We start from the raw sequence: 21,555 nt of genomic DNA, 5'->3' as shown, positions 1-21,555 counted from the left end.
ATGACTTTAATTGGTGTCCTATAGTTCTTATTTATACAAATTTTTAAAGGTGTTTTATAATTCATATATTTAGTTAAGTGTGCTTACAATTTGACAAATTTAATGCCTTTAATACTCATAATAACACCTTGGTGGAAACTATACTGATTTTAATCTCATTTTTACAGAAAAGAAAATTGAAACAGTGCATAACTTTTCAAAGCCTGCACGGCTTAAAAGTGAAAGTTTAGAATGTGAACATATTAGTGGGTTTGGAACCAACGGAAACAGTGGAACTGGTGAGATTGGAACTTAAAATTCTGGTTCCATATTCCATACTCTTAAAGCCCTACTTTCCTGAGACTCACTAAAATTCATCCTTCACATATTTGGCATAATTATCTTTCTAAAGCACAGATGTGGCTCCGCCATACTCTCTTACCCACCCCACACCCCTACCACTGACAATGGGACAAGATCTAAGTTCTTTAGTGTGACATACAGGACTTTTCATATCCTGGTATCTTCCAAAATCCCCATGCTCCTCTTTTGTCACTGCTGGTTTGTACCTTGCCCTCGAGCCTTACACAGTTGGTCACACGTTCCCACACATACTGTGTTCATTCAGGTCTCTGTACATTTGCTTATGCTCTTCTCTTCCCCTGGAAAAGCTTTCCTCATTCTGAGCTTGGATGCTTGGATAAACGTCAGTCATCCTTCAAGATTAAGCTTAGGTACTACCTAATCCAGGCAACTTTTCCACTGTTAGGTGTCTTTCCTCCATACGTCCATTATTTTACTTTCTGTATTTCTTTGACAGCATTTTTTTTTTTTTGCTTATGTGTTTTCTTCTCAATGGACTGTAAACACTTGAAAGCAAGAACTGTATCTCATATTTTGACATCCAGTGGCAATCACAGTGATTGACACATAGTAGACACTCAAAAAGTAATTGTCAAAGAGCACTAAGAGGGGATGGATAGGAAGCAGAGAGAAAACAAATCTCTATTGATTTGGACCAAACACTATAGTAGACATTTCAAACTTGTCATTTTCATCCAGGTTCATTGAAATTGTTCAAATGTTTCAAATTGTTTCAAATGTTCATTGAAATTAGACAACTTGTCCAGGTTTTCTTAGTGGACAACTTGTCTATTAGTGGAATTTAAATGTAACTTTGACTGTATAAAATACAGTACATCCCCTGGGAAAAAAATTATCTTTATAACAATAGCTACCATTTATGGTGTAATTACCGTGTTCAACATATTCCACCAAGCATGTTCTTTTCATTCATTTATATTAATTCCAATGAGTGTTTATTAAGCACAGGCTATAATCAGACAATATTCTAGTGATTTGGGTTATTAGCAGTAAATAAAACAGAAAAAAAATCCCTTCTCTCCGTGGAATTTGCATTTAAGAAGAAAAGGAGAAAGATGATAAATTAATACATTCATGAAATATATCAGTTGGTTAATAAACACTATGGAGAACGATGATGAGTTAATGTATGGGGCATGCAGGGGGAAAGTGGGAGTGTTGCATTAATAAACAGGTTAGTAAGGAAGCTCTCACTCTGGTGACATTTGAGTTGGAACTGGAAAGAGATATGATTCTGTGCTTGGCATGTACAGCCAGGAAGGTAATGTGGCAGGAATGGAAGAAGGGGAGGAGATGTTAGTTGAAGATGAGGTCAGAGAAGTAGGGACTGGGGTTGAAGGTGCAGACAGGGTAGACCTCTGACTTTGACTTTTACTCTCACAAGTCATAAAATTATTGAGCAGAGAAGTAACACGAGCTGATATGTTTTGAAAAGATCACTCTGGCTATTGTGTTGAGGAAATACTGCAAGGGGGCAAGGCCCAAAGTGGGGAGACCAGTTAGGAAGATATTTCAATAATTTATCTAAGAGATTGAGGTGGCTGAAACGAGGTGTCAATAGAGATAGTGAGAGTGGTGAAATTCAGGACATATTTCAAACAGAAAGAATATGCTATGAATTAGATGTTTGTGAGAAAAAAAAGGAGTCAAATGTAAAATATCATTGTGGTTCTTGATTGAATGTATATAATGGTTGTGTAGAAAAGTCCAATAAGATTCAGTAAATGTGAAAACATTTAATGTACTTGCGTCATTATTTCTTAACAGTAATAGTATAAAGAGTACTGTCCAATTACTATATAGTAAGTTGGATATCTGTATTATTTGAAGAGAAGTCTGTATTAGTATTTAATTATGTAAGTGGTCAAAATTGCTATTTCAAAAAATTTCACAAAAATTACTGTTTCAAAACATTTAAAGTGGTTATAACATTCTGCCTTCTGTTTTTAATTTATTTTATTACTTGTATTGGTACTTACTGCACTTGGCAAACATTTAGCCTGTCTCAAAGAATTTGCAATGGAGAAGATTTTTTATACTTTTTTATTCCACTGCCAATGAGAAATCAAATGACTAGCAGGAGGAAGCAATCATAATGCCTCTGACATGTTCCTTGGGGACTGTAGCTACTTTCACGGCCTATGAAAGGCAGGACTTGTCATGTTTATTGCCTAAGAAGACCTTGAACTCTTTTTATCCACTGTGCATATATAAAATTAGAGTTTTAACTGAGGCTATTGAGCAGTGACAATAAAAATAACCATCAAGGGCACTACCATTTTTTGAAATGTTAAGTGTCTTTGTGTGACTATAAAAGTGGTATAATAAAGCAGAAGAAATGAAGCCAGAGAAGAAAACAGGATGGAAAGCACAGTGAATGCAGTAGTGAGAGGGCATCATTAAGATCTCAGAAGTAAAGGAAATATATTTTTTCCTTTGGGTGGTGTGAACACCTGAAAAAGAACTCAAATAGACCAACTGTCAATGGTAATGCTTCCTTGGTTATGCTTATTAGGTGATTCTAGTTTAGATTCTAGCTGAGCTGGAAGCATCACAAGGGAAGAAATGTCAGAAGAATATAACACTATTGATCTGACATTTACTCATGAAATTATCTTCCAACAATCTTTGCTGAGGCATCCTATTACTACCTTTATTTCCTCCACAATGCACAGAAAAATAAACTCAGTTCATCTTGAACATTAGAAATGCTGTAGGAGTTTGGCATGAACTTGCATAGCTGTTTCAACCCTCCTGTAAGTATTAGTGGGGTAAGGCAATGGGAGAGATGATGACTATAAATGGAATTGATTATTTCTCCAGAGAAAAAAGAAAAGAGAAGGGGTAGCTAACAATAAATCAGATTCTCTCAGCTTGGTAGTCAACATCTGGCAGTATACAAAATGCATTTGAAAGTTCAATAACAGTTATCAGTATTGGATAGTCATTTGTTAAATGATGTAAAAGATTCAGTGTTTAAAATAACAACTATAAGATGGGAAAAATAATGACTTGCAAAAAGAGAAAAACATAATAATAGTCAACTGAAACCTGCCTTGTCAAATAGTCACTTTGGGAGAATGTACAGAAATGGAATGCATGTATCATTGGTAAAAATTTTGGGAGCTGCTATTTTGAAATTGTCTTGAGAATTAGTTTTTAAACTACCCAAGAAAATGAAGAAGATGAACAGAAAATTCAAACTGAAAGATTACCAAAGGAAATGAAGCAGAATAATGCAAGCAGCTAAAGCAAATATCTTCAAGTATGGTCTTGGGATAAAGTGTGAATTGTCAGCATCACTCTCTATCCCACTCTTCTCCCTCCCCCTACAGTCCAGCACTCCCCAGACCAGTAGACAAGAGGAATAATAGATTCTTGCTAAAATGAAATAATTACTAAAATTATACGTACAAAATATGGAGAACCTACTCAAGTCAAAAAGCCAACTACATGCTTTTCCATTGTTCAGATTGACCGAATCTCAATAAAAACTCCTATTGCTCAGTTCCACCATAATGACACCCACAGAATGACCAACAACTTGAACAACTTGAACATTTCTCTTTTAAATGAAGCCATGTAAAATAAATGATTTTAAAACTAGATTATTACCCAAAGAATTTGAATAGAGACAAACTTTCAGTGACTTCTGAAAGAAGTGTATTTCATCCTTAGTAAGAAAAAAAAAAGTCTTCATTTCCATTCTTCCCATGATATAGAACTATTATGGCTCGATACATAACAGTTTATAAGTTTAGGTTACTTTCTGATCTATCTAATCATCACCACAACATAGCACCTTGAGATAGGATTTTCCAAATTCTCCTTGGTTTCTATGTTGTAAGTGCACAAAATTTCCATTTCAACTTCGTAATTTCGGAGATAGTAAAAGGCGAGGAACCCAATTAACACACACAAGCACAGACAGAGTAAAGGAATACATACTATAAAGTTTACTCCAAAGGTGAGAAGAACTGAAACAGTTGTTTTACCTGGGACCATAACAGTTCAGAGTAGAAGAGGTGATAGCCTGAGGGTTATGGCACATTGAAACATTCTGAGTAGGTGTTGATGTATTTTTAACTGTGAGGGGGAAGCAAGCTTGATTTACTTCATTTGGAACCAGAAACCAGCCTTGGCAGGTGTTTTACTGCATTAAGTATATGGGCCTCAAAATGTCGTCGACACCCCTACTGCTTTCAGTTTTTAAGTCAGTCTATTAATAACACCTGACAGCTGGGTCAAAAGCATATGCTATTTAGCCTTATTGTGATATTTTGGCTCATCAGGACACCACCAGTGATTATTCAACCTTGAGAGTGTGATCATGTAGTCTTTTGAAATTATGACTGCTCAACAGAGTAAAACAACCCATAAATTCCAGCCAGAAAACTTTATAAGGTTGTCTGTATTCTGTAACTGAGTTTACCAGCCCAAGTAGTCAAATCCTTTTAAGTGTGAAGCAAAATCAGCCTTTAGAGTAGATGGAATGGGTGGATCTATAATGTTTTGATTTAAGGGGTCTTGGCGTGGAACGCTTCTCAATACAAATACTCCCAAAGAGGGTAACACCCATTTACTCTCATTTGCTAATATACATAATGAAAACATCTCCACAACTAGGTTGGGTATGCAGAGGAGAAAGTTAAGAAGTTTAAGGGGGAGGTCGTTTAAGAAAAGAGCACATGAGGGTGGGCGTAAAGAATCTACAGTAGAAATGTGATTGGTACTACTAATTGTAAAATCTAATTTTCTTCTGGGGCTCACTGTGTGAACTTTTATGCGCTGCATATTCACGGATCCATCTATCTTCACAGCCAAAGGTTACTAGAGTCTAGGGATTAAATACATAACACACAATGGCTGAGAAGCAGGTCTGGCACAAGAATCAAACACCAAGTGAACCAAGAAAAATATCCAAAGTCAACATCCATCCCTCATAATAGACAGTGGAGCAGAGAAGCTCAGAAAAAGACAGAGGAGCATGTGATGTGTGAGCATAAATATCTTCCTCTTTTTATGGATCAATAACCCAGAACTCTATTTATTGGATTCCACGAACATAAAGTAATATCAAATCTCACTCAAAGAAAACAAAGTGAAAATCACTCATAGATTCTTCCTTCCTTCCTCCCTCCCTCTTTCTTCCCTCCCTTCCTCTCTTCCTTCCTTCCTTCCCTTTCTTTCTTTCTATTATCTATCTATCTATGGATCTACTGATCTAATGATGTACTGATCTATCTACTTCTTTTTTTAATTGAGGTATAGTATATACTATATATCTATATGTCTTTCTACTTCTTTATTTTTGTTGGAGTTCTCTCCCAGTCTTCTCTAAATTAATCTAGATCATTTGTTAGTGAATCCTGGGCGGGCAGAAGTAGGGCCAGAGAAATCTGATGCAGAGGCCAACACTTATTTTGAGGATGTCATTAAAATTAAAACTTGCCAACATGATTCTGCTAAACAGTCTTCAAGCATTCTCCACCTGACAAGACACAGGATAAGCTTCTGGGTGCTTCCTATTACAGGAGTAAGAGCAATAAAATATGAATTTTATGACAATATTTTGATGCTCTGGCCAGACTCCCTGCCAGGAATTCTCATGAAGGGGCCTTCTGAAATGAGTTTCGAGGACTGCAAAATCTTGGAACACCCTGACCATCAAGGAGCAGGAATAAAGCCAGCACTAAAATTACTGAAGTTTGGGGAGAAAAGAAACAACTGTGTCTTCTTTCTTGAAAAGGTGAAAGCTGTACCAGAGTCCACAGAGTCTACAACTGAGACTACAGCTGTAGCTCTGGACCAGGGCAAAACAGCAGCAGAGGCACCTTCTTTCAGAGAAGGGTGTGAATTTCATTTTCTTGACACCATACCAGGAACGCTGACCATCTCCGAAGTAGTACTCCTCACTGAAACCTGAAGTTATTTTTGTGTGAGTGTGTGTTTTCTGTATTTTTGTGTGAGTGTGTGTTTTCTGTATTTTGTGTGAGGGAGTGTTTTCTGTATTTCTTTAGGGAATTAGAAATAAATGTAAGTGATGCTATTCAGCCCTAAATCCACCATTGAAATTTACATTATCACCAGGCTAGTCAGAGAACGTTCAGTTAAACTTCTGTCCATTTTTGTGTGAAATAATTGTTAAAATGTGTCATTTACTTTAATGACTACAACATACACATACAAAATTGTTTTAACTTTTAAATGAGACATTGGACCCATAAGTAAAACAATCTAGAACTCATTAAAAAAAAAAAACAAATTTAGATGACAAAACTTTTAATACTGGTTTTCAGAGGTATGTATTATAATTGTTTTTGTTTGTTTGTTGTTGTTTTTTGTTTTTGCTTTTTAGAATATTTAGTAGTATATTTTTTTGGTCAAGCATATTCTCTGCTCCCAGTAGGATTTGCTTTCCATGCAGTGAAACTGACTTACTATGAATCTGAGGAAGTGGAGAAATGTGCTCCTGTAGATAGGTTTTGAGTACTCAGTGAAAAAAAGGTGTTCGCCTTCACTATACTTGGAGTAATCCTTGGGAGATGCAGAATTTGAAATACCTTAAGAGCACCAATTTTTTTCTTCCCCTCTGGTGATTGAACAGAAAAAGTACCCTCCCCTCTCCTATTCCTGAACCAAAGATGCTGCACAGTAATTATTTCTTATTTCACTCTTTGATTTGTAATTTAACAGATGCCATTTATTTATCCAAGTTGAAAAACTAAGCTCTTAAATATTTTAACCAAGGATGGTATTCGAGATGATTTTAATCACTTCGATCATTTTCTCTAACCTTTAAAAGACATCAATATTTTCTTACTCCTCTTTGCAGAATGACTGAGGTTATGTAACACTGTTCATTTCCCGTTATATTTTAAAATGAAATGCTAGTGTGAAAATGCAAGTGTTTAATGTAACTAATGCTTCAGTAAAGAAAATGCATGGTGAGGAAAGGTGAGATCAGCAAGAGAAATGCTTGCCAGCTTCTGGTGAAGTGGAGCTTCCTTAAAAAGAAAGGATCATACACAATGCGGAGAAATATGTGCTCTAACAGGGTGCCTCAAAGTACTCACAGTGAAACAAAGTGGGACCCTGTGGGGCCCTTGTGAGTGCAAAGACCTTTCTGTGACCCCCATTTCTTGTGTGTAGGAAAAAAGCTTCAGCCTCCTAGACCTTCCCTAAGTTCCAAAGGGCAGATTCAAATAGCTACTAATTAGGGAAGTGAGGGAATGCAGAAACAAAGGAAAGGCTGTCAAGGAACAATAGTGCAGTGATGGGGCAGGGTCCTGGTTCCTCCTGGGGGATGTGCACAGCAATCTGACACTTATCTCTGTGTTCTTCTACAGGAGCTGGAGTTCCCACCCAGGTGGAGGACGGTAACTTCAGGCTGAGCACAAGCATGGGACCCCAGACTGGTTGGAAGGTAAAGGCTGATGACTGAGATTCCCGGAATACCACCCTGTTACCTCACCACCAACCAATGAGAAGAGAGTCACACACCCTGCAGCCCTCCCCCTCTCCCCCCACAAATTTCCCTTTAAAAAATCTTCTCTGACACCCTTCAGGGAGTTCAGGTCTTTTGAGCACAAGCTGCTTGTTCTCCTTGCTTGTCCCTTGCGATAAACTTTTTTCTGCGATTAACTTTTTTCTGCCCCAAACCCTGAGATTTCAGTTTGTTTGGCCTCACTGTGAGTCAGGCACAGGAACTTATGTTCGACAACAACAGTACTTCTGTCTGGTAAGCACAATGTTTTGGGGTGTCACGATGTCCTACACAGTAGAAAATCGTAAGAACTGGGACTTGGGCTAGTCACAGCAAATGTCAATTTAGGTGAGCGTATCACCAGTGAAGATTTTAGAAGCTACACATAAGGCTTCCTTTCTCCGTATTCTGTTATGAACGCCTAGAGGAGCACATTCTTTCAGCCACCATCCCTGTTATGAATCTTGTTATTTGTCTGGAGAGTACAGTATATCCCATTTCTTTGGTGGGCTAGGACACTAAGCATGTGATAAAATGATCTTATCCTTTCCAAGACAAATTGAAACCATTTGAAGATCCATGTCTTCCAAAGTGAGTTCAAGAAAACTGGACATTGTTACCCAGCCGCAATGTTCACAGCTGACGACGATGTGAAGGGGAAAAATCTGAAGCCACCACCAGCACCTACTCTTTTATTCCCTCATAACTTTTCAAACTCCTGCCTTAGTTACTGTATTAGATATTCAGTGTGGTGATGCAGGAGAGTAAGGGCCTGGAGACTCTAAGGTGTTAGAGAATCACAGGGATGATGAACAAATAGGTCAAGACTAGGTAGATAAGAGAGAGGTAAGAAAGTTGTGTATGTGACAGGGACAGAGTAAAGGGAGAAAGTAGGTAATTAAATAGTTAATCCCACTAGGGGATTATAGGAAAAGAAAAACGTATGAGAGACCCCTGTAAGTTAATGATCAGTCAAGAAAGCAGGTTTGCTTAACCACAAAGCTATGCAGGCTTGCTTAGCAACAAAACCACGCAACAGAAGCATGAGACATGCCCCCAAACAATAAAACGGTGGTGGCATGAGACCTGTCCAGTGAGCTCAGTAAGTTAATGACCACTAGGACGTGCTCTTTGCACACATAAAAAAACAATAATTTATGGAAAGGTGACATTTCCAAGTGAAAGACCCTCATTGTACTGAGACCTGAAATAATCTTTCCATACTGCCATGACAGTCCCAGCTGGCATGACCATGCAGGGATGAGAAAACTCCCCTGCCCAACCTGGAGGAGAAGCTCATGATGGAAGTCTGATGTCTACTCAAGAATGAGGAATAAAGTGGTCTTTTCCCCCCTCCCCACTTTCCTTTGATTATAAAACTGTAGCCCACTAAGTTCTCGGGGTGTGGCACCCTCTCACCTGCCCACTTGTAAGCCTCACAAGCATCCTATTCTAATAAATCACTTCTTGTCTATCACTTTGCCTCTCACTGAATTCTTTCTGCGCTGAGACATAAGGAACCAGAGCTCCTCGGAGGCCCCCAAAACGCCACCTAGTGGTTTCATATGGACTGGGGCCAATGAAGACAAAGTGGGTAAGGAAGCTCCTGTGAGTTTAAAGCTAAGGAACCACGGGAGAGCCATGCCCATCAAGCCATTCAGTTCTTATAGTTCAGAATTTCCTGAGAAGAAGCAGTTTGGAGTACTCCTGGCAAGAATCACATCCCACCCACCCACACCAGTATCAGGTAGGAGAACAACAAGACAAATTTATGATCATCCTTTGTCCCATATCTTTATGCTCTTCCCCCAAGAAATCAGCCTGGCTCTCTCCCTTACAACCATCAGCCTTTTTTCTCAAGACCCCTATTTGAAGGAACCTTCCTCAATCACCCTATTTAAAATAGCATTCCCCCACAGGCAGACCACACCTCTCTCTCCAGCTTCATCCCTTTTCTTCACAAAACTGATTATCAGCTGACACATACAGGTATTCATTTAACTGATTATCACTTACCCACTCCTACTATTTTAAGCTTCAGGAGAATATGGACTCTTATCTATTTTGCTTACTGTTGTACCTTCAGTGCTTACAATATCTGACACACAGTAGGTGCTCAAAAAAAAAGAACTAGTTGTATCTTTGCTGATAATTTTTGGCCCAAGGATTACAGGTTTCTGAAAACTGGCTGAAAAATAAAATGAGCCTAAAATACCTTGGATAAGCATTCACCAGGTTTGCTGAGGGACTGGGAAGGGTCCTGTCTTGCAGAGGGACTGTGTAGAGGTGTTCAGGGTAGAGGTGGAGGTGTAGGGCAACAAATTCCAAGAGTCTGGGAAGCAGGAGAAAGGTTGTTTGGTCCAGAGTATTATGGTGTCTGCAAGGCTTTACTAATGAGGAAGCAAAGCCAGCCATGACAATCTGGACTGGGACATCCTGTCACTAGTGTGGAACATCCTTACTGCTCAGCTCTACTCCAGCAGGAAATTCATATTACCCTGGGCAGACACCCACTACTGGATTACAAGTAAGCAAAAAATATGCCACTCTGAAATGATTCAAATTCATATTTAAAATTTTGAAAAATACAGTGTAATAAAAAGAACTATTTCCTTGCCTTTATTTGATCTTACTCATCCCCCCAAAAATACACTTTCTACTCTTTTACTATCAGTAAGCAGAATAGTAAAGAAATCGCCGTCAGGTGGAGTTTCTTCACCATTTCCTCCAAGCTCCCCAGGTTACTGCTGGCTCAGCTCCCTGATACTCTCTGGCCATACATCGGTACCAGGTTTCCCCAGCCAGAAGGTACATAACAAGTTTTGAATACAATGGATTTCCTAATTGATGAAGGAGCATGTAAGTCACTTGCCTTCTTAGTGCTCCTTTTGTGTGCATTTATGCTTCATTACTACATCTACTGTCTTTGTTCATTTATTTATGCTTGTTCAATTATTCACCTGAATTCTTGACTTTGGTTTCCCTGAAATTCTAATTCAACTGGTTGGTATAGTACAAAACTCCTATCCTATGTTCAACTATAAACACAATAGGGAATACATCCTTTTGTCCCATGAGTACTTTTCTATATTCTAAATTGGTTACATTTATTCTCTTATTAGAAATTGAGAGGGTGGGTCCTGTTTTATTTAGCAGCATGCAACCTAGAAACCCTGTGAATAATTAGAGTGTATTTAACCATGGGATGTAAGCGTGTTTTTGCTGCAAATTACAAACACCTACCCATAGTTGTTAGTGAGAAACTTCACTGAAAATTTTTAATCAGACCTTCACCATCTCTTATGTATTCTTCTAAACTGCGAATTTACAGAGGACAGGAATCGCTATCTTCGTTCAGTCAGTGTTTCTAAAGCACCAGCATCTCATGTAATGCCTCCTGGCACTGAATATATACTGATTTATGAAAACAATAAATTGGAAGATAATGATCTCTATTAATCAATGGGGAAGATGATGGGGAGTTTACAGCTGCAGTTCAGGGACAGTGAAACACTGAATAGTATATTTTGATGACTTCAGTGTTATAACCATTGAGTAACATCACATCAGAGTTTGTGTGTGTGTATCATTTGTGCATGTGTGCGGTAGACATGCATGCCTAGCTTCTACATGCTTCTAGGCCAATGTAGGAGAGAGAAAAAATTTGTTTAGTTTTGAATGTCATGATGTTTGCTGCTAGAAAGATTCAGTAATTTACTCTTCCTGACTTAGCTCTTTTTATTTCACTATTCCTGTAACCCTTTCTGCTCTTATGCAGCAGCCAATAATACCATATTTTTCTTTGTTAGCAAGATCTTACACTTTCACTTCACTAATAGGAAGGAGACAAAAATACAAATTCAAAATTTAAATAGGAAATAGTCACAATTTTTCTCCTTTTCAAAAAATATTCATATTTTATAGGTTTCACTCTCATTTATGACAAGATATATTTTGATATTTATTGGTCCTTAGACTTTTAAAGGAAGTTAGAGACTATCTCAACTTAATTTCTCCTGAAAAGTAAGTAGTTCCATTAGATGGTTCTTTAAAAAAAATATGCTTTCACATGTTTGAGAAAGGCCAGAGTCTAACCATTTTTAGAGATTAGCAATACTCATTAATGAATTTGCAAAAAGTATTATAAATTATGGTTTTCTCATCATTGTGACCAATATTTTCCCATATTACTTGAATGTGAAAACTTTTTTTTAACATTTAAGATGGATTAGCAGGGAGGAGCTTCAAGATGACAGAAGAGTAAGATGCGGAGATCACCTTCCTCCCCACAAATACATCAGAAATACGTCTACATGTGGAACAACTCCTACAGAACACCTACTGAATGCTGGCAGAAGACCTCAGACCTCCCAAAAGGCAAGAAACTCCCCACATACCTGGGTAGGGCAAAAGAAAAAACAGAGACAAAAGAATAGGGACGGGACCTGCACCAGTGGGAGGGAGCCGTGAAGGAGGAAAGGTTTCCACACACTAGGAAGCCCCTTCGTGGGCGGAGACTGTGGGTGGCGGAGGGGGCAGCTTCGGGACCACAGAGGAGAGCGCAGCAACAGGGGTGCAGAGGGCAAAGTGGAGAGATTCCCGCACAGGGGACCGGTGCCAATCAGCACTCACTGGCCCGAGAGGATTGTCTGCTCACCCGCCGGGGTGGACAGGGCTGTGAGCTGAGGCTCAGGCTTCAGTCGGAGCGCAGGAAGAGGACTAGGGTTGGCGGCATGAACACAGCCTGCAGGGGGTTAGTGCACCACGGCTAGCTGGGAGGGAGTCCGGGAAAAGGTCTGGAGCTGCCGAAGAGGCAAGAGACTTTTTCTTGCCTCTTTGTATCCTGGTGCGCGAGGAGAGGGGATTCAGAGCGCTGCTTAAAGGAGCTCCAGAGACAGACTCGCGCCGTGGCTATCAGCGCGGACCCCAGAGACGGGCATGAGATGATAAGGCTGCTGCTGCCGCCACCAAGAAGCCTGTGTGCAAGCACAGGTCACTCTCCACACCTCCCCTCCTGGGAGCCTGTGCAGCCCGCCACTGCCAGGGTCCCGTGACCCAGGGACAACTTCCCCGGGAGAACGCACGGCACGCATCAGGCTGGTGCAACATCAAGCTGGCCTCTGCCGCCACAGTCTCGCCCCCAAACTCCGTACCCCTCCTTCCACCCAGTCTGAGTGAGCCAGAGCCCCTGAATCAGCTGCTCTTTAACCCCGTCCTGTCTGAGCGAAGAACAGACGCCCTTGGCGACCTACACACAGAGGCAGGACCAAATCCAAAGCTGAACCCCAGGAGCTGTGCGAACAAAGAAGAGAAAGGGAAATCTCTCCCAGCAGCCTCAGGAGCAGCAGATTAAAGCTCCACAATCAACTTGATGTACCCTGCATCTGTGGAATACCTGATACGCAACGAATGATCCCAAATTGAGGAGGTGGACTTTGAGAGCAAGATTTATGATTTTTTCACCTTTTCCTCTTTTTGTGAGTGTGTATGTGTATGCTTCTGTGTGTGATTTTGTCTGTATAGCTTTGCTTTTACCATCTGTCCTAGGGTTCTGTCTGTCCGTTTTTCCTTTTTTTTTTAGTGTAGTTTTTAGTGCTTGTTATCATTGCTGGATTTGTTTTTTGGTTTGGTTGCTCTCTTCTTTCTTTCTTTTGTTTTCTATTACTTAAAAAAATTTTTTTAATAATTATTTTTATTTTTTATTTTCATAAATTTATTTTATTTTATCATCTTTCTTTTTTTTTTCTCCATTTTATTCTGAACCGTGTGGATGACAGGCTCTTGGTGCTTCAGCCAGGCATCAGTGCTGTGACTCTGAGGTGGGAGAGCCAAGTTCAGGAGACTGGTCCACAAGAGACCTCCCAGCTCCACATAATATCAAATGGCGAAAATCTCCCAGAGATCTCCATCTCAACACCAGCACCCAGCTCCACTCAATGACCAGCAAGCTACAGTGCTGGACACCCTCTGCCAAACAACTAGCAAGGCAGGAACACAACCCCATCCATTAGCAGAGAGGCTACCTAAAATCATAAAAAGGCCACAGACAACCCAAAACACAGCACCAGATGTGGACCTGCCCAACAGAAAGACAAGATCCAGCCTCATCCACCAGAACACAGGCACTAGTGCCCTCCACCAGGAAGCCTACACAATCCACTGAACCAACCTTAGCCACTGGGGGCAAACACTAAAAACAACGGGAACTATGAACCTGCAGCCTGCGAAAAGGAGACCCCAAACACAGTAAGTTAAGCAAAATGAGAAGACAGAAAAACACACAGCAGATGAAGGAGCAAGGTGAAAACCCATCAAACCTAATAAATGAAGAGGAAATAGGCAGTCTACCTGAAAAAGAATTCACAATAATGATAGTAAAGATGACCCAAAATCTTGGAAATAGATAGGAGAAAAATAAGAAACGTTTAACAAGGACCTAGAAGAACTAAAGAGCAAACAAAGAGTGATGAACAAAACAATGAATGAAATTAAAAATTCTCTAGAAGGGATCAATAGCAGAATAACTGAGGCAGAAGAACAGAAAAGCGACCTGGAAAATAAAATACTGGAAATAACTACTGCAGAGCAGAATAAAGAAAGAAAAGTGTAAAGAATTGAGGACAGTCTCAGAGACCTCTGGGACAACATTAAACACACCACCATTGAATTATAGGGGTCCCAGAAGAAGAAAAGAAAAAAAAAGATACTGAGAAAATATTTGAAGAGATTATAGTTGAAAATTTCCCTAATATGGTAAAGGAAATAGCCAAGTCCAGGAAGCACAGAGAGTCCCATACAGGATAAATCCAATGAGAAACTTGCCAAGACACGTATTAATCAAAATATCAAAAATTAAATACAAAGGAAAAATATTAAAAGCAGCAAGGGAAAAACAACAAATAACATACAGGGGAATCCCCATAAGGTTAACAGCTGATCTTTCAGCAGAATCTCTGCAAGCCAGAAGGGACTGGCAGGACATATTTAAAGTGATGAAGGAGAAAAACCTACAACCAAGATTACTCTACCCAGCAAGGATCTCATTCAGATTCCATGCAGAAATCAAAACCTTTACAGACAAGCAAAAGTTAAGAGAATTCCACACCACCAAACCAGCTTTCCAACAAATGCTAAAGGAACTTCTCTAGGCAGGAAACACAAGAGAAGGAAAAGACCTACAATAACAAACCCAAAACAATTAAGAAAATGGTAATAGTAACATACAGGATAGGGCTTCCCTGGTGGCACAGTGGTTGAGAGTCCGCCTGCCGACGCAGGGGACACGGGTTCATATCCCGGTCCGGGAAGATCCCACATGCCGCGGAGCGGCTAGGCCCGTGACCCATGGCCTGCGCGTCCGGAGCTTGTGCCCTGCAATGGGAGAGGCCACAACAGTGAGAGGCCCATGTACCGCAAAAAAAAAAAAGGAACATACATATCGATAATTACCTTAAATGTAAACGGATTAAATGCGCCAACCAAAAGACACAGACTGGCTGAATGGGTACAAAAGAACCCATATATGAGCTGTCTACAAGAGACCCACTTCAGACCTAGGGACACATACAGACTTAAAGTGAGGGGATAGAAAAAGATATTCCATGCAAATGGAAATCAAAAGAAAGCTGGAGTAGCAATTCTCATATCAAACAAAATAGATTTTAAAACAAAGACTACTACAAAAGACAAAGAAGGACACTACATAATGATCAAGGGATCAATCCAAGAAGATATAACAATTGTAAATATTTATGCACCCAACATAGGAGCACTTCAATACATAAGGCAAATGCTAACAGCCATAACAGGGGAAATCAACAGTAAGACATTCATAGTAGGGGACTTTAACACCCCACTTTTACCAATGGACAGATCATCCAAAATGAAAATAAATAAGGAGACACAAGCTTTAAATGATACATTAAACAAGATGGACTTAATTGATATTTATAGGACATTCCATCCAAAAACAACAGAATACACTTTCTTCTCAAATGCTCATGGAACATTCTCCAGGATAGATCATATCTTGGGTCACAAATCAAGCCTTGGTAAATTTAAGGAAACTGAAATCGCATCAAGTATCTTTTCTGACCACAACGCTATGAGACTAGATATCAATTACAGGAAAAAATCTGTAAAAAATACAAACACATGAAAGCTAAACAATACACTACTTAATAACCAAGAGATCACTGAAGAAATCAAAGAAGAAATCAAAAAATACCTAGAAACAAATGACAATGAAAACACGACGACCCAAAACCTATGGGATGCAGCAAAAGCAGTTCTAAGAGGGAAGTTTATAGCAATACAATCTTACCTTAAGATACAAGAAATATCTCAAATAAACAACGTAACCTTATACCTAAAGCAATTAGAGAAAGAAGCACAAAAAACCCCCAAAGTTAGCAGAAGGAAAGAAATCATAAAGATCGGATCAGAAATATATGAAAAAGAAATGAAGGTAACTATAGCAAAGATCAATAAAACTATAAGCTGGTTCTTTGAGAAGATAAACAAAATGGATAAACCACTAGCCAGACTCATCAAGAAAAAAAGGGAGAAGACTCAAATCAATAGAATTAGAAATGAAAAAGCAGAAGTAACAACTGACACTGCAGAAATACAAAGGATCATGGGATATTACTACAAGCAACTACATGCCAATAAAATGGACAACCTGGAGGAAACGGACAAATTCTTAGAAATGCACAACCTTCCGAGACTGAACCAGGAAGAAACAGAAAATATGAACAGACCAATCACAAGCACTGAAATTGAAACTGTGATTAAAAATCTTCCAACAAACAAAAGCCCAGGACCAGATGGCTTCACAGGCGAATTCTATCAAACATTTAGAGAAGAGCTAACACCTATCCTTCTCAAACTTTTCCAAAATGTAGCAGAGGAAGGAACACTCCCAAACTCATTCTATAAGGCCACCATCACCCTGATACCAAAACTAGACAAAGATGTCACAAAGAAAGAAAACTACAGGGCAGTATCACTGATGAACACAGACGCAAAAACCCTCAACAAAATCCTAGCAAACAGAATCCAACAGCACATTAAAAGGATCATACACCATGATCAAGTGGGGTTTATCCCAGGAATGCAAGGATTCTTCAATATATGCAAATCAATCAATGTGATACACCATATTAACAAATTGAAGCAGAAAAACCATATGATCATCTCGATAGATGCAGAGAAAGCTTTTGACAAAATTCAACACCCAGTTATGATAAAAACCCTCCAGAAAGTAGGCATAGAGGGAACTTAACATAATAAAGGCCATATATGACAATCCTACAGCCAACATTGTCCTCAATGGTGAAAAACTGAAACCATTTCCACTAAGATCAGGAACAAGACAAGGTTGCCCACTCTCACCACTATTTTTCAACATAGTATTGGAAGATTTAGCCATAAAAAGAAATGAAATTGAGTTATTTGTAGTGAGGTGGATGGACCTAGAGTCTGTCATACAGAGTGAAGTAAGTCAGAAAGAGAAAAACAAATACCATATGCTAACACATATATATGGAATCTAAAGAAAAATGGTCATGAAGAACCTAGGGGCAAGAAGGGAATAAAGACGCAGACCTACTAGAGAATGGACTTGAGGATATGGGGAGGGGGAAGGGTAAGCTGGGACGAAGTGAGAGAGTGGCATGGACATATATACACTACCAAATATAAAATAGATAGCTAGTGGGAAGCAGCTGCATAGCACAGGGAGATCAGCTCGGTGCTCTGTGACCACCTAGAGGGGTAGGATATGGAGCGTGGGAGGGAGGGAGATGCAAGAGGGAAGAGATATGGGGATATGTTATCAGTTATATATATGTATATATATAACTGATTCACTTTGTTATAAAGCGGAAACTAACACACCATTGTAAAGTAATTATACTCCAATAAAGATGTTAAAAAAAAAAAAAAGGATTAGCATCCTTTTGGGAAAACCCTTAAATCGAATTTACTTTAATGAGAAGGAAAGTGCATCCCCTGGAGGAGAAGCACTGAAAGTAATGAATAGAGTTAGAATATGAAGCCAGGTCTGAGGTGCCTCAGGTTTGGGGTCTCTCACTACACCACATTATTATTTATTCCGAATTCAACTCAATTCTGCAGTAGAGACAAGTTGTTTTTCTGCAAATAATAATTCCTGGATTATTTCTAACATTGAAGTATAAATTCAGTCTAACATGAACCACAAACATATAAAGGTAAAAAAAAAAAATCAATATTCCTCTCCTTATCATGTTCCAAGACTATAAATTTAAAGCCACAAGAGAAAATAGAAACTAAATTTTTAAGAGGTTAAAAGTATGAACCCTAAAAACATTTCAGTCATTGCTGATATTTTTATTCTTTGGCCTCTCAATGCTAGCTTACTCCTCAATACCAAAACTAACAGAAACAAGAAAGCAGGAGGAAATGAAACCCTTCTATATATGTAAGAAACTTCTCTGAGGCACAATCCTGAGTGATTTGCACTCAGTGAAAATTAGCAGAAACAATGATATCTGAGTATGATGTACTGACAGATAGTCAAAGAGATACTTGATGACTATGAGAAAGTCTCTGAAAAAAAAAAACAGAGTGGTTGAGAACATTTCTGTGGGTTGAAGGAACATCACTTTGATCAGTTGGATGTGTTTCAGGTATATAGTCTTAGTAATCACCTGTTATTAAGTCTATCAATGAATACATATTCGTCTCCAGGTGTTTTTGAGTAAGACAACATTGAATTTCAATGGATGAATGACTATACAAATTGTGGTAAATACATACAATGCAATATTATGGAGGTTAAAAAAAAATGGGATGAAGTACTGATACGTGTTACAACATGGATGAACTTCCAAAACATTATCCTAAATGAAAGAAGCTAGACACACAAAAAATCACATATTGTATTATTCCACTTATATGAGATATCCAGAATAGGTAAATCCACAGAGACAGATTGCAGACTGATGTTTGCCAATACCTGGGGAACTAAAATATAGGGAGATACTGACTTAATTTCTATGGGTTTCTTTTTGGGTTATGAGGATGTTTTGGAACTTGAAAGTAGTGGTTGCTCCATAATACTGTGAATATACTAAATGTCACTGGATTGTTCACTTTAAAATGACTAATTTTATGTTATGTGTATTCTACCTCAATTTTTTAAAAAAAGATTGGGTTAAGCCTCTGATGTCTTAGGGTTTTGCTCCAAACATAGTCTCTAACTTTAGGCTGGAAATAACCCCATGCCTCTTTTTTGTTGCTTGATGTTAAAACAGCATGTTTTTCTTGGCATTTCTCTCTTCCTCTTTCCTGCGTCGTAATCAACATGTCCAACTTGCACAGAAAGGTCTCCTTTCTGTTTGGAAAAATTAACAGAGTGCATTACATATTTTAAGCACACTGAACAAACCAAGTTGAAATGCAAAGTAGATGCGTTCTGCACTCTCTCCCATTGCTCTCTTACATTTAACCCTAACAAGAAATGGGTAACAGCGTGCAGTCAGGTACTATAGAGGGAGGACACACAGGTAAGAAGCAGCCCTGACTTAGGAATCTTTAGAAATGTGAGTGGAGGGTGGAGGGTGTTAGCCACATAAGGTACAAGGCACATTCTTCTGGCTGGCGAGGAAAGAAGGAATTGGAATTTAGAGGATGCCAGGAAGTAGGCAAATAGATTGCCCAACATAAGCTCTCTGAAGAAGTGGTGAAAAGTTTGTATCTTAGGAAAAATGCATTTCAACTTTCAAAGTTTTGAATCAACTTTTTTTTTTAGCTGCTACTGTTGTTTTGAACCTAAGAAGCAAATATTTCAGTTCATGGCATCACCATTTGTCTGTGTAAGGCATTTACTTGTTTTATAATTTATAACTGTATTTATTCACTCATATACCTTTTTATCCTATTTCATCCTATCCCACCCCACAATGACAACCCAGTATGATAGACTCACTATGTACCCTTTGATCTTGCAGGGCACAGCCTTTTTATAGAGGGATTGAAGGAGATCATTCCTATGTAATTCCCTTTTCATTTTTGTTCTTTCAGAACCTTTTGTTTTAATTTCTCTTCTGATATAACCCACAAAGCATTTTTTTTTTTTTTTCAGAAAAACAGTGAAGGATAGTGGGAGAAGGCCCAGGTTTAGGGGCAGAACATCTGTACATTTTGAGAGAACTAGATGCCTTTTTGTTACTAGCAAATCTAATATCAAAGAGTCTTCTACAAAACCACCCCTTTTAACGTTATAGTTTGACCACAACTGCAACCATATAAATACGTAAATTATGTGTAACAAAGCTCTATCCCCATCCCGGGGTGGGAAGCAATTCCTCCCACACTGGGCAGCTCTAATGTAGCGCTCCACCACGGCTGTAAATATGAACATGCTGAGGACATGTTCACAAAGGGAGCTGAGGCTACGCAGTTCCTAAGTTTACAGACAGATTATGCTTACAAAGTTTGTAAGTCAGCTGTTTAGAACTCAGCATGGATTTCTCCATAGAGAGAATGTGTAATACCTGTGAAGATATCCCTAGGCCAATCAATGGAATTTAATAAAACCTTAGGTAACTAGAAATAATATGAGTATTGCTAATAATATTAGGACTTGAGCAAAGAAGACTGGGCAATACTTGTTGAGAACAGAATGTGGGAGCAGGTAGATTACTTTCCTCCCTTCTCCATCTTGCTGTCTTCCTTCCCATCATAGCCTAGTCCTTGGTGAGAAGAAACATGATGATCCTGAAATTATCTCCCTTTTCCTAATTCCTGGGTTTCACCTTCTTGCAACCATCTTGCCTACTTCAGGAACAGAACCCAGTGCCACTAGAACTGTTCCTCACCCTGCCTCATATCCTTATCTTCCACTGAAAATCACATTTGCAAGTCAACACATGCTTCTAATAATTTCTGCTATTAGAGAAGTACTTCCTCTAATGCCAAATCCTGTTTACTTTTTCGGTTTCTAATGACAGAGTAATTGGGTTGTGGCATCTTTTCCTATTTGCTGCACTCCACATCCAATTGGTTGGGAAGTTATGTCAGTTCTATCTTAAAAAACACATTCCAAATCCAGCTACTTTTAGTCTCCTCTACCACACCCTTGTATGTACCTGCCCCTCAAGAGCTCATTTCTGCATATAACAGCCAAAATAATCCTTTTTCAAAAGATTACTCGCCTCTTATCACTACTCTGTTCAAAATCTTCCACATCCCTTCCGTCACAGTGAGGACAAAATCCAAAGCTTCCATGATCGAACCCATGTCTTCTCCCCACTCATATCTGCCACTTTTCCTCATTAGCCTACCAGAGTTACCGTGTTCTTCTGACCTCATTTCTGCTCCAGGCTTTTTGCACCAGTTACTCCCTCTTTGAGAATGTTTTCCTCTTGATATCTGCATGCTTCTACCCACCGCTTAATTTATGGCTCTTCTCATATTTTATTTTCTCAGACAGGCCTTTCTTTATAACCAATCAGTCTCTTCTTCCTTCATCACTCTCCATCACCCTACCTTGCTTAAGTTTTCTTTATAGAATGTATCAATTGATAATAAAATTCTATTGGTTTACTATTAGTTTATTGACTAGAAAAGGTCAAAAAGCTTGTTCTCTTCACTGCTCTAGCACCAGCACCTAGAACCAGACCTGGAATACAGAAGACAACAGTGACTGCCTGTTAAAG

This window comes from Delphinapterus leucas, chromosome 8 (genome assembly GCF_059928025.1).
Source record: "Delphinapterus leucas isolate spDelLeu-1000000601 "Yukka" chromosome 8, BTC_Dleu_Yukka2, whole genome shotgun sequence".
Classification (NCBI taxonomy): Eukaryota; Metazoa; Chordata; class Mammalia; order Artiodactyla; family Monodontidae; genus Delphinapterus; species Delphinapterus leucas.
Note: the sequence above shows the minus strand (reverse complement) of the source record.